The sequence below is a fragment of the Numida meleagris genome, chromosome 4 (genome assembly GCF_002078875.1).
Source record: "Numida meleagris isolate 19003 breed g44 Domestic line chromosome 4, NumMel1.0, whole genome shotgun sequence".
Taxonomy (NCBI): domain Eukaryota; kingdom Metazoa; phylum Chordata; class Aves; order Galliformes; family Numididae; genus Numida; species Numida meleagris.
In genome coordinates this window covers 29,279,203-29,294,350 of record NC_034412.1, presented here as the reverse complement: position 1 = coordinate 29,294,350, position 15,148 = coordinate 29,279,203, and the positions used below count along the sequence as shown (strand labels likewise).

Below are 15,148 nucleotides of genomic sequence, written 5' to 3'. Positions count from 1 at the left end.
CCAGAAAGTCATCTGCGGAGCTACTGATCTTGGAATTGGTTCAAAGTATATAGAAAAACAAAAAGTGGTTATATCGTTTCCTCAAAAATGATCAAAAAACTCCAATAAAAAGTACTGTGCTCTCAGAAAGATCAAAAGAAAATAGAATGGACACAATCAGCCAGTCTTGAAAGTATCCAAACAGTAATTTAAAAATCCACCAACATCACTGTTTGAGGAGGCTGCCAAGGCACAAATTCATTTGTTAAAACAAATACTTTAGACAGTTCAATAGCTAGATTTGTGGCAGCCCTGATAGTCCAATGACTGAAACATGAAGGAACGAGATAGATATTATATGGCACTTAATCAAACTTACCAGAACTAAAACACACTTCTCTCCTTTGTTACTTAACAGGATTAAAAACTCCCTCAATTTTTTTTTTGTACGGTAAACGGTGTGCTGCTTATCCTGAATGCTGTGGGCCAGGATCTGTCAAGGCTTTCCATCCATGAATTCCATGTTGTAATAGAAAGTAAGACCAGACTAACAGCACTGGTTACTGACATACTTCTAAAAAGAGAACTACGTGAAGTAACTGAGGTGAGCTGAGGGTGAGCCTCATCCTCATCTCATCTGAATCAACAACAGGTTCAAAACTTCTAGACAACTCAGATACTGAAACTCTTCACTGGTACTTGAGACTCTGGTACTTTCTTAGATACTTAACTGCTATATATAGCAGATATATATATCACAGAACTGGGAATCAAGATTAATGCTAAATTTGATATCAGGAAGTTTATTCTAATTTTCCCCCACCTCATATGTGTTTGCACCTTGGGATCTCCCTCCTAACCTGTTTGTTAGATCTCTGGTGGCACTACAGTTTTTTGTGCTTACCCTGCAGCACCTCACAGCTTAGTCTTCTGCAGACTGAAATGGTATTCAGTTCTCTCCAGGGATGATGCACTGTTGTTCACACAGTGCAAGACTGAGTAGTGTGATACATACGAAAATGGTCTCTGATGTCAATCACCTCAGCCTTCAGGAGGTCCTGCAGTCCCTACTCGTGTGGATAAGTAAAGGGGCATGAGAAACACACGCTTAAGAGGGTTAAAATACTCAGAGGCTTGAAACTCTTAACTACTGGCTACTTCATGCAAATTTTTATTTCAATTCCTCATGAAGAATAATTGTTGACACCTGCAAGAAATGTTGTCAGAACAAAACTTTCTAAATACTTGTTCTATTCTTCGGTTTCATGCTGGAAAAGATTTTATTTTTGCTGTCACCACCATGTGGGCCATAGAGTAAATCTAGTTAACAGGAATGTAGACTAGGTCAGAACACTGAAAAAATGTTTTGTTTTCATATTTAACTCCAAACTCACTCCCAGGAGCAATTTCAGGTTTATCATCTTACAAGAGCTATTGTAGGAAAAAGAGTGCAATATAAGATTTCTTGTGTTTCAAATTGTTAGAATAAATTTTAAGACACAGATTTAGTAGACTGACCAATAAATTATTATTTTCTCAGTCTGAGTATGCAATGCCCATTGTTCTCAGTACTGACTGAGAATGAATATTTTTCAAGTCTCCGACCCAAAAGTTCAACATACGGGTATGTCTAGCACTAAAAGATGCCACTTCTTCAGTCTTCATACTTTGCAAATTCTCTTGTTTACTCCTGCATCTCAGACCGTCTGTAGTCACACTGCAGTAACAACCACACTCACATAGCTGGATTATTTATGGAAGAGCATACCAGAGTACGTACATTTTATTTTGCTCAGATTTGTAAGCCAGATTTAATTATTTAGATTAAATGTACCGAATATATTGTTACATAATTCTCCACTCAGCAGCTTCAGTCATTTGTAGCCAACTGATTTACATGGGGATCACAAAAAGCTATTCAAACAAAGCTTTATAGTTTAAATGACTTTGTGTGAGCATTGCAAAGCAGATAGATAAACACAAAACATGGTTCCTGTTTTAAAGCTGTCCCTAGCACATTTCTGATGTGTGTGTTTTCTTTTCAACAGCAAAGTCCAGCTACTTATTATCATGTTGGTTGTCACTTGTATTTGCTTACCAGAAATGACAAATACTGTTACTCTATTCCTCCATAAAGCTGTCTTTGCAGGTTTTGTAAAGAACAAACAAAAAAACCCAAAAATTTCAGAGACAAATGACTTAGTTCCTACAGCTCTTAGAAGTTGGTCAGCCTTTGTCTGCAGAAAGATTAAAGGAAATGCATCTTGCTCTGAGTAACAACTGAGAAGGGAAATAATCTATCTCTTAGAAGTAAAATGTTACCTAAGCTATGGATCGGTCTCAGACAAGAGCTTGAATGGGGGATTCAAGATGCCACTCAGTAGGAATTTGATAGATTTTACATCATTGGCCAAACAATTTATTTTCTGTCAGCCAAAACAGTATTTGTAAACTGTACTGCCTGTTGACTGATGATGCCAAGGGCAAACAATGAACAGAGAATAAGAGAAGAGATGAAAAGAAGCTCTGCTGGCATAATGAGGAGAAACAGTCCATCATCCTATCAGGGCTACTGCTCTGTGAGTTATAAATCATTGCTGTCTGCCTCACAGCTTGGGATAAGCAACACAATAAATTCATTAAAATAAAGCATTCATAGTGCTGCATGTATTTTTATGTGGTAACAGGTTAGTTTTTTCTGACACTTTTACAGAAATGCCCGTCTTTTTTTGTTGCTGAATGGAGTGTATCTGTGCAGATATAAACCTAGCTGTGTTCATGATATATGTTAATATCTAAGCAACCATAAATGAGAAGCACACTTTATTTGATAGTGTAAATCAGTTTCAAGACCATTTTCAACTGAACAGTGCTTTTTCATTGCCTTTATGCCAGGCTCAAAGACAGAAGCACTCTACTGGGTCTCATTTCCTCTTGAATAATTTAAAACAAATGAAGATTAGTTTATGATTTGCTGCAGTTTGAACCTATCAAACTGAGTTTTAATAAGAGAGTTAGTGAATTCAGACATCTGTTTGGCAATAAGGTAACTATTAAAAAACATAAAGAAACTGTAAAAAAGGCTATGGAACTTAAATCTCTGGTATTTAGGAAAGAACTGCCCTTTGATAGAGTGTATATTACACCATTACTCTTTAAATATTTACACCTGCTAATGACTGAGACTCCTTAACCACTTATGAAAATGACTGTTTTTTTCAGCAAAAGCAATGACAAACCTTCCTGTCTATATGTAAGGCCACAATTAGTATGGGCCATATCTTTCAAGCATAGTACAGACAACATTTATACGGATTTCAGTTCCATGTATAATCTACAGGTTTGGACTTCCGTTGTTATGAAGAAAACCACTTCACTAAACATAACGTTTTAGAGTAATACAAAAAAAATGAGTTGGAGGCTTAATTTTAACAAAAACAATTTTTACACACTACTTTAGTAACCTGAACTTCTAAAAGATATTCTGTTCCCGATTTGATAAGGAGAGCTGTGTTTAATTAAACCAGAACACATATAATGAAAGTTTAATTGATTCTGCATCCCCTTCTCTTAAAAATCATTATTTGCCCATACATCCTCTTTATTTTTTTTCTAAGCTTTTCTAAAGAGTAAACAGAACAGAAAATAGAAAACTGTAAAAGGTGGATTAATTTTAAACACTGGTTTCATCCTCTTTCTGCTGTAAGGTCTTCTAGAATATGGCTTCTCACAACCCAAATACTCAGCTTTCCTCTATTATTCTTACATTATTCTTATAATGTATCATTGCATGCTTCAAATCTAATATTTCAATGCTGTTAGATTTCCCCCTCAGCACATAAAGTATTCGATAATAATTTTTTTCTTGTTGAAGCCTTGTAACCTTTTCTTTCTAACACAAATTTTGCTTATTTTTTACTACTTCAGTTTCACAACACCCACAAATAGACTCCCATTTTTTTGCCATTGCAAAGATCTCACCATTATTATTAATATACAATATGTTGATGTTATCACTACAGGAAGCAAGATGATTCATCACTTCACATTCTGAGGATTTTCTTAAACTGAAAAGCAAGTCTGGTCTAAGAGAGTATCACATAATCATGATCATGAACAGAATACTTTTTGTATTATAAATTAATTTTTAAAGGCAGAAGTCAATTACTTCTCCTATAATATACTTTATGCATTCAAAAACCAATCTGTATGTGTAAAGATGTTTCAAGGAAAATTGTCTAGATATTAAATTTTCTTTATATTACAATATGATTTACATACCCCTCAAGCAAACCTGAAATTAACATCTATAGAAAAATTTCTCAGGAATTTACTCACAACATGTCTAAATGCATATATTATATTTACTATTTCTTATTTCGTAAGTGCATGAAAGAAGTAAAAATTAAGGACATATATTCTTTTTATGCTATAGCTTTCTTGTTATATTTGATTTAATTTCAAAGAAAAAACACAAGCAATTTAGCATGCTGTGCCATGAATTATAAACATTGATTAAATAACCTCAGTATTTCACTTTGCCACTAAGCACTCATGACAATAATTCAATTTAAATTAAAAAGTGTGATGATTTAATTAGTACTTTCATGAGAAAATGCATAACTAAATTACTTCTAATGGAGGAATTGAGAAAAAGCTGAAACAAAGCTTTGAAGAATCTGCTACCATAACCCCAAAGCAAATGGCAAACATATTGCTATATTTCGTTTAGAATATTTCACCAATATTACCACTTTACACTATGGACATCCTGTAATGTTCCATTTCTAAAAATCTCTGCAAATGCATGTTGTAACATTCATTAATGTTACAAGAACACACAAAATAAACACCAATCTTTCAGACAAAATGTGCCAAGTCATCCAAAGTTTTGGGAAGATTAGATGGGAAAGACTCAACCACTCATAAGCAAGGAAATTTTTAGTACATACTTTTCATTCAGATAACTAATTTCTATTTTGTTATTTCATTTTTATTTTAATTGAAGTTGAAACAACATTGTTAACTACTAACTCTACGTGTCAGATAATCTGTGGTCCCGGAGGACTCCGAAGTTCCAATACAGGCACCTGCTCTGAAAAACATCTAAATACCATACACCAGGCACTGCGAAGTCTGGCCATTTACTCAGGAAAAGCTTTCCACCTCTGGATAAATGGGAGCTTTAAGCTGGAGCTTTAGTCCACAGTGGCTTTTATGCTATAACTGACTAAAGTCATAACGTCTTTAGCAGAAGTTTTTCATACATATAACATAGAAGGGTACTCTGTAGCCTAGCACAACAGAGAAAATTCAACTCATCCTCTTTCAAACAAAACCAAAGTAATATCAGAAAGAAGGCTAGGTGCTTGTTTGATTTTGTATTAAGTCTGAATTACCCGAATGCTCCATAAGTCAAGTTGTGAGGATTGTTACCAAAAGCCATGGTTTAGGATGTAGAGTGAGGAGGGGAGTTGAACACACATATGGTGCAAGGGGTAGGGAGGAGAGAGAATAACCTAAGTTATCAGCAGAGCATGAGAGATATGAACTGCTTAAATGGAATCTGTAAAACAAAGGGTCAGTGTACTACCTAGTAGGACTGGCATAGCTGCATCTCTAAGTTAACCAGATTAAGACTGAAGAGATTTACTCCCAAAGTTAGTCGAATTATGTGGAAAATTAAAAGTGCAGGGAGACTCAACAGTTATTGGTGGGCATCTGTAATACTATACTGGGATGGAAAGTACCGCAATAATAGCAGGGTGGCAAAATCTTTGGCTGTAACAAATGAGAACAAACCCAAACACAGCAGCCACAGATGCAGAAATGAAGGAAAAGAACTGCTTACCCTTAGAAAGCCTCAGGTAGGCAGAGAACTCCAATGAGAGATACCCTCACCTCCCCTGCCAACCCTTAAATGAGGTCTAGGAATGCTTCTGAGCTTCCCTGGGTTGGCCCTGCCTTCCCACCAGGTGCTCTGTCACTGTTTCAGGCCATGACTTAGCATTTCTGCTACAGCACCTTACATAAGCAGACATAAAACACCGTTAGAGCCTCTAGGAGTTATAGATAACACCCAGCAAAGATAAAGTTGTAAGCAGTATGGGATATTTCTATATCAATCCCCTTCAACAGCTAAAGGTAAACATTGTTTAATCCAGGGATAAGTGTTTGCCAAGAGACCAGCAGTCACAAAACAATTGTAATCATTGCAGAAAAACAGACAAGATTTTCAAACAGTTACATACAAAACATTTACTTCCTCAAGACTATGGAAGTTTCGGAGAATCAATAGGAAGGGAAAGTGTAAACAGAAAAATGTTTGTGAAGCTGAATATAAGCTATTTATCCTGTGATATTTAGATGGATGACCTAATCAGACATCATTGCATAACCAAGAAGGGATAAATGTTTGGAGACCACTAGCTTTGTGCAAGCATCATGGCTGAGAGTCATCTAGGGCTGACACAGTGGTTGTGCTCCCAACTCCCAAGGGAAGCTATAACCATTGGCCACGGCTATCTTACCCATCGTTTCTGCTCACAGCAGCTCATTTTCCAGCAGTTTCTTCCCCTCTCTACAGCTCCACTTCTAATGCTGGTCATGTGGCGCAGCCTTTACCTGTAGAGTGAGGAGTATAGACCAGTTTCTGGGCAGGGGACTCCCAGCATCACATACAAAAGGGCATACAGGGGTTTTGAGCATGGGCAGGTGCAGCTTCCTCCCTCCACTGTCCTCTTTCCATGGCTGGAAAATAAATAAATGTTCACACTGCAGAAAGAAAAGGTGTTGCTTTGTGGTCACTGAGTGGGTTTCCTGTTGATTGTGCCTTTATAATGAGAGAAGAAAACATGCCTTTGGCACAATTCTCATTTAATTAGAAGTTTACATAAATACTGAAATAACCTATTAAAACCAAGGGGCCTTTATCAGAGTATAACTGACATGGAAAGAAAATTACATCAGAGACAAGGAGATATCTGATTATAGAAGTGGTGTTATGTATATTTCTATAGAAAATACATGAGATTGGAGAATCTTCTCACCGTGGATGAGATTTTTGAGTTCATTCAGAAATATTATATTTAATTTTCTACCTAATAGCTTGCTCCCCTATTATATCTCTGACAAAGAGATTTTCATTCTTTCTAACATCAAGCGAAACAAAACAAAACACACACACAAAAAAATCAAACAGGTGGATAACTTGATGCGATATAAATTTTAAGGAAGTCCACATTCCCAAGTGCATGGAGTACATTTAGCACTTGTTAAGCACATTCAGAAGAAATACTTCAAGATATCTGACTTTAGAGGGCCCACAGTGCATTCTTACCTACATTTTATTCCAGCTATCATCTTTAAGAGCATTTTGTGAATATTTCTGACCTCATAAGGAGGGTAACCACCAAATAAAACTGTAGGAACACTTTTGTTTGAAATGTCTTCAGTGCTTTTCTTCAAATAACAGGACTACTAAAACAATCAAAATGGCCTTTCTGGCAGTTTTTTTTTTTGTATTTTAAATGATTTCATGTTGAGTTCTCTCAGTGTAAAAAGTGTTATAAAAACAATACTATAAAGATGGATTTCTAATTCCATCAGATAGAAAACACCAAGACTCAGGTCAGAAACTGGTATTCGGGGTTTTTCCTCAAACTTCCTATTTATTTAGCTATAGGACTGACTGTAATGGTAATTAGAGCATTATGAATCAATACTAATTAAAGTGAAAATTAAACATCTATAACATAACATGAGGCTAGCAGCATGATAAAAATTGGAAGGTAGCATTTTATGCAACAGGGAAAGAAAGAAAATTACTTTTTGAACAGGGCTTTAAATATATTTTAAAATTAATACAATTTTAAAATTCATTGAACTGTAGAGATTATTTTAAATTAATCTTTTAAAATCCACTTTTTAAAATCCTTCCAAATGTAATCCTTGGCTAAGATGAAAACCCAATTCCATTTTATTTTTTTAGTTGTTTATTTTTCTGGTAAAACAAGCTATTCTATTTAGATCACATGAGCTGCTATTAAAGTCAGTGAATAATGATATTTCTTTTGCAGTTGGAGCTTAGTCAGTTCCCATCATCCATGGTTTATCCAAGGCGGATTAACCATTTGTAATCAAATCCAGGTGGATTAATCATGCCCTGGATAGGAAGAGTCAGTGCTGGCTCAGCATGGAGCCAGTTCAGATCAGCTGAGTTTCTTAGAGCAGGTACAGTGCAGCAAATGTACCCTGCCGTGTCCAGGCCACCCCACATACAGAAAAAGGTTAATCATTTCTGCATTGTGCCGAACCAGACAGTACAAATCAGACCCAAAGATCCCAATTAGTCACATTCACTGTAAATTTCTTTCTCAAGTTCTGTGAAATTAACGTACTGAAAAGTAGGATTCAGAGACATAAGTGATGGTACACAGCCTGGGTACAGTTGGACTTACTAGTCCACAGTCAGATGCCTCTGCACTGTACTTCAGCTTCCAAAGCAGTTATGCATGTAGGACAGAAGTTCTCACACTCACTGGCAAACCTGAGTAGCTCACCAGGATTTTAATCATGGGGCACTAAAAAGATCTTTGAGTGGATGGATGAGAGCAGACCCTGACTGTACCAAGGGAGCAGGCACAGAGCTGAAGCAAAATGAGCACAAGCTGCCTGTGACCATTGCCACATCATAATATTCCTTGCAGTTCAAGCACTTACTTGAAAGCAGTTTTCTATTATTTGAATGCCTCTGTCCCTCATTCATGAATACACACAGTCAAATGAATGAAGTACTATACCCAGGCAAAAGTTTGACACTAAGGGAGTTGAACACTACAAGCTTTGTATCTTCTAGTGAGGAGATGGTCTTGGGTGCCTCTGAAGTAACGTTGTTACAAGTATAATCATATAATGCTTTGGTTCTTTATGGTGAAGAGAAAGCCAAAAGTCTTCCCAGGTTGTTGTCTTTCCCTCACAAATGATTACTTAGAAAATCTGCTCCCCCAAGTTTACCTCTGCTCTCATTTCCTGTACTGGCTTCCATACAACGGTTTGGAAAAGAATAAATGGAAGAAAATGTGTAAGAAATAGCAGTCAAGAGAAAAATCTTATTTACCTGATTGCTTTATGTAGAACGAGACGATTTTCTTTTTGCCTTAGGGCAAATACTTTTTCATCATCTTCCTTATGTGCACAACATCTCTTTCGGCTACAATATCTAAGTAACAGCTGAAGATGAGGTATTGAATTTTGAAGAGTAGAAGGAAACAAAATCACTTGAATTCCACACAACAAAGAGAGATCTGTTTACTAGCAGATCACAAACAGAGGAAATGTTTACTTTCTCACCAAAAGCAAGTCAACAATATGGTCACACATAGTAAGAGTACATTCTTATAACTTCAGTGTCACCACCAACGTAACATATAACTCTGGGGGACAAATAATGGAATAAAACATCTAAATAATATTATTTGTTGAAGATTGAGAAAATGTTGCTTTGCTTCTTTATTTTACTTCTCTTGAATTATTGATTTTTAAAAGTCCAACACTGAAAAGAAAAACTATCAGTTAATATGAAATATCAATTACCTAAAATTTAGTAACAAGTAAATCTGAAGTACATAGCATTGAAGGCATTCTTGATTGTGAAGAACAAAATACAAAAATTACTCCCTTATGACATTTAACAAAATATCCTGAAATAATTTCTACTTTCAAACCTAAAAGTGCACTTAGTAATTGCATATTTTCAACAACCCAATTGTTAATTAAAAAGAACATCCACTATATATTGTCTTATTGTCAATGACCAGACATAAAATAGCTTAAGAAAAAGCAGAAACTTCTCCACCTGATCCTTCAGCCCAAAGGCTGAACAATAGGAAGACTAACAAGGCAGAGGAATGATAAACCATCTGCCTTCCAATTTCTTCCCTTTTGGACTAGACCAATGTTGTCTCACAAGTCCCCACAGCTCTCCAAAGAAGACTATTATCTGTACTAATAAAGGTTGCACTAATGCATTGCATGGATAGATACTGGTTGTCTAGACTGCGATCTTCGTAATCAACTGCTAATTAATACTCAGCTCTTCAGGGAAGATCAAGAGTCGATTACTCAGAGCTTCATCTCTCCCATACGTTGGAAAAAAGCTGTTATCTCTTTTGTGGAAGTGTTGCTTGTGTTTTAATTCTGCAGTTACTTTTGCAAAGGGGGAAATCGGTGACTGGGTTGCTCAGGGCAAGACATATGAACATGCCCTATACCAGCATATCTGTTTACTGCATGGCAACTCTGGCCCTGAAGCTCTGAGTATTTGGGTGATCTGTCCCTGTGTTAATCAGCCCTGACAAAAACTACAGCATGCAAACAGTGCCACAAGGGGAACTTGAGGGAAGATTCAGATTAGATTTCAGGAGGAAATTCTTTACTCAGAGGGTGATGAGGAACAGGCTGCCCAGAGAAGCTGTTGATGCTCCATCCCTGGAGGTGACCAAAGCCAGGTTGGATGCATCCCTGGGCTACCTGGTCTAGCAGAAGTTGTCCTCGCCTATGGCAGGGAGATTGTCCCTTTAAACCCAAGGCATTCTATGATTTTACATTATACTTTCAGAATAGAGTTGGACTGGGTCCAGACATCTAGTAGTCCAGACTAAGAAAATTACTCTGCCGGCTTTTACAGCATTGGGAAAGATGTATTCACCCAATTACTTTTAGACTCAAAGTATCTGTAGGAGTCCTTTCATATGTTAACAAAAAGCAAGCTGGAGTTCTGCCTCTGATTCATCAAGCAACCTCAGTGCTAGAAAATAAAATACATGGTGTTCAGTATCACAGCTAGGCATATCACACAGATAGAAGTAATGATTTTTGATTGTACAACTAGATAACAACTCTCATCCTTTCCAAGTAACAGCAAAACAAACTCAGCAGAACCACATATGAAAAATTACTGAAGTGTCTCAGATTGTTTTAGATCCCATGAGGCAAAGTTGCAAGTAAAAACAAGAGCTGACCTCTCTTTGAAAACTAAGAGTGTTCCAACTGTGTTGCTGAATCTGTGAACAGCCACTGTACAATAACATACCTGTTTATTGACAGCCTAGAGAAGTATCAAAGTTGAAAAGGCCACACTGAATAACATCTTAGTTTTCCATGACTAGGTAAAGATCCAAAAATTTGCTGCTAGAATATTCAATAAAATAATTTTGAAAAATTAAAAGAGAATTTAGAGATTTGAGGTGAAGGACAAGTGCATAGTTATGCTGCTGAAGATCAAATTAGTTTGGATCCTTTGAATTGTATTTACCATGAACTGAAAATTGATATGAATTTGAATTTAGAAAGGAATGATGATTTAAAATGTCCAGTGCAATTTTATTGCAGAGGAACACTTAGTATTTGCATCATGTACTAAGCTAAATAAGAATAAAGCTACTCTAGTAGAGTAAGTCCAATTTAATATAAATGTATTTTACTTAAGGACTTCTGTGCCACTTGCCCCATATTTGTAGGTGTCACATTTAGAAAATGAAAAACAATGTTCTTCTAAACAAAAACAGTTCTTTAGAGGGCAAAAACAAATATTTGCAGCTGAAGTTCACAATTCAACAATGAGTGCAAAACTTCCCTTTGTCTCTACGCAAAATTAAAAATCAAGTTCAAAAGGTGCTGTTTTTCAGTAGTAACTGAGCAGTAACAGAGCAATATAACTAAGGGTGAATAGTATACTGAAAATCACATGTATGTTTAATAGAGGAAAGGAGGATTTGTTTTATACTCTCATTTGTTCTGGATTCTGTCTACATCAATTTGAAAAATTTGTCATCATGCAATAGTTTTGCTGTCACTAATATTCAGTGGTAAAATGATCAATACATCTGCCATCAGGAAAAAAAACATTTTCTCAGCTTAGATTGAAAGGAGTCACTGTTCTGTATGCCTTTTTTGGTTGGGATTTTTTTTGCTTGTTTTATTCCAATGGTGGAATGTTTTCCTTCATAATTGTTGCCTGGCTCAGTAACCAGAAAGCTCTTAGATTTACATGAAACATTTCCTACTTTTGAAGGGATTGTAGGAAACAGCAATGAACCTCTCCTGTTCTCTTGTAGCTCTCAGTCTGTTCCATAGATCTTTAGTCTTCTGGGAGCATCTTTTTGGCATCTATCAATGTCTCCAATATTCTTGATCAAATATCTACTGCTTGTGATTGCAGAAAGTGGTATTTTCCTGACCATAATCTGTACGTTCTTAAATCTGAAAAGGAACCGGAAGTAATAACATTAGCTGGATCTACACGTAGAGAGTACTAGATAAAGTCTATCAACAGGTTTTATATGCCAGGGTAACACTAAAATATCAGTACTATTGTTAGAGAACTCTATTCCAGAGGTTGAAGCTCGTGGAGTATTTTCAGCTGTGAGAAAGTGGAAATGTATTCCTGGTACATAATGCATGACCAACAGAAAATTAATGTGAGATGTGTTTTAACTGAATGGCAACAGCAATGAGATGGAGAAAACAGAAGTGTTAAGTATATTAAAAAGTAGAGAGGAAAGTAGAAATATATTAGAGGATGAAGAATGGGAAAGAAGACTGAATGAAATACATGACCAAGAAAAAAAGGACGGAGTTAGAAGGTAAGGTGTAAAAGGTATAAAGAGGAAGAAGCAATAAGTAGTAAGACATACCAAGAAACAAGCTGTACAGGGAAATTAAGAGCAAAATAAGAATACAAATTGAAGACAGATCAAGTGCTTAAACTTGTATAAGATATTTGCCTACAAGCAAAATCTTAATTCCTGCTTCATATTAAGAAGAAATTTGACTATTATCTCCTGTTAAAATTTCATACCAGAATTTTCATGCAAAAGACTTTGTAAACAACAAAATAAATTTCATGTTCTGAGATGCTCCAAAAATATTACCTGTGCTCTTGCAGCACTTCAGCAGTCAGTAGATGCTAGAGTTTATGAACCTAAGTTCAGTCAAGAACATGAATCAGTAGATAAAATAAATGAAGCAAAATATACGCAAACAACCTTTGTTTTTTTTTTTTTCCTCCTTTCTCCAGTCTTAGACCTCCATGAAGTATGATTTATAACAAGGAAGAAACTGCAAGAATGAGAGAAAAATGTAGATGTTAACATCAAACAGATTAAGAAAAATTCATTTTTATCTGATAAATTTCAGTTTAAAAAAAAAAGATTCCAGTGTGGCCCTGGTAAGTACTGAAAGAGCAGGACTGAGAAGGGCTGGTGCTGGTGGGCTGTTCAGTGAGATAATGCAGACTGTAAAGTAAGAAAACAAACTGAAGTTGGGAAAGGACTAGGAATGAAAGGAAAAAAAACATCTTGGCACAGATTGCGATAAGTATGTGAAATGGACCACCAACAACAGCCACAAAAGCTATAACAATAAACATATTCCAGATCAATTATACAAGCACTTAGAAGAAAAAGAATATTACTAGGTACAGAGTCTAGACATATTAATAGTGGGATTTAGGTGACCCATATGTATCCTTTTCATCACAAGGCATTACTTTGTTGTCAGAATACATGATGAGCAGCCACAAAATGTTCTGTAGGAAGGAGTTTTCTCCGTGCTGTTCATGGCTGCTATTCTGCTGCCTGTTTCATACACACATACAGAAAAATAGGTGTGAAAGTTAATTACTCCTTGGAGAAAGATATACTGAAAGCTTTGTGGAGAAGGGCATCTTAAAGGGAAATTCATAGTGTATGAAATGGAATTTAAAAAAGTTATAATACATCTCCCAGCCTCCCAAGAATAAGTGACTCCTCCCAGGAGGAGAAAATATAACAATTACTTTGAGATTTCCCTCCTTATGTTTATATTAGTACAGGATATTGATTATATAGGTTAAATATTTTTAAGTTATATATTCACCACTTTTAGTTTTTATTTTGAAAAACCTGTTTTTGTTTTTTAATCAGTTCCTTGAGAGAGTTCTCATATTACAGATCTTGTTTGTTTTATAACAGCAGCAAATCATCAATGTTTTGTAGGATATACTGAACAAACTGAGAAATGTTTCTACTATCATGGACCTAGGGTCACAACAACCCACACACATAGAGGTCACCAGGGAGAAGTGGAAATGCGGGGCAATAAAGTAATCCACCTGAAATCATTACAGGTCAAGACAGAAAGTAGATAAAAGTAATACCAAATTATTTCATCTGATTTTAAGATTTTCAAGTAAAAAATGTCATTTATTATTTACCCAGCAATATTGATTTTTTATTTTTTTTAATTCCTCATTTTAAGATTTTTTCTACAGTCTAAATATAAACAGTAGCCCTTTCATAGCACATATGTAATCAGTACTTAGGTTCTTGGGAAGCTGTCAAGCTGGTAAGGAAAGAATAAGGTATCAAGGAGAAAATAGAGGTATTCTGGCAACAGCAAAATGTCATTTGCAAATGAGAACATCCTGAAATACCATTGGAGCTACTACAGAGATACTGACCCTCTTTTAAGAGAAAAAGAAAAAAGCCCCATGATGCAATGTTTTTGTGTATGCCAATCCCATCTTTAGTGAATTGGACATCTATGTTTTAAACAGACCAATTGTCTCACGACATATTGATCTGTTTACACCACTATCTGTTTCCTGTAACCTTTGCCTTTTTGTCCTTAGATTCCGAATGCCTCTTCATAGGAGAGATCTTTTACTGAATTTTTGGCAAGTGCCCAGGACATCATAGATGATGGCAAATCAACAGCAAAATATTCAAACTAGACACTTTCCTGCTTCTCATTTTACATTTGTGAAAATGGTAAAAAATGATTAAAATACTCCTGTTTTAGTGACAGCAATTCTCATGAACTGAAAACAGGAGAAAAAGAGGTAGAGGGAGAAATTATTTCTTATGCTTAAAGCAAATGTTTCCATAGAACAACTAATACTGATGAGCATGTCCTTTTCTGGTTAGCTACAGCTAAATTTTTTTACTTTCAATGCTTATCTAATCTTCATGACTTTTACTTTCCTCTATCAAGAGAGCTGGTTTTGCAAGGTCCTTTCAATCTTGCTAAAAATCCTGTTAGGTTTACACTTGTTTAAGTAATTGGGTGACATCAGAAATTAATTTGTCATTTTCCTCTTCACCTAGAGCATCATGGTTTTTAGTAAACA

At 35.8% G+C, this 15,148-nt stretch overlaps 1 long non-coding RNA gene across 5 annotated transcripts in view; it reads right to left on the bottom strand.

Annotated features, from left to right (window-relative positions):
* Nucleotides 6,513–15,148, bottom strand: part of LOC110398467 — a 20,317-nt gene continuing 11,681 nt past the window's right edge. For all 5 annotated transcript variants that reach the window (XR_002438395.1, XR_002438396.1, XR_002438393.1 and 2 more), the window contains 3 exons: nucleotides 12,912–13,098; nucleotides 9,098–12,240; nucleotides 6,513–6,603 (listed from right to left, as the gene is read on the bottom strand). This is a non-coding gene — a long non-coding RNA (uncharacterized LOC110398467). The remainder of the gene's footprint in view (nucleotides 6,604–9,097; nucleotides 12,241–12,911; nucleotides 13,099–15,148) is intronic.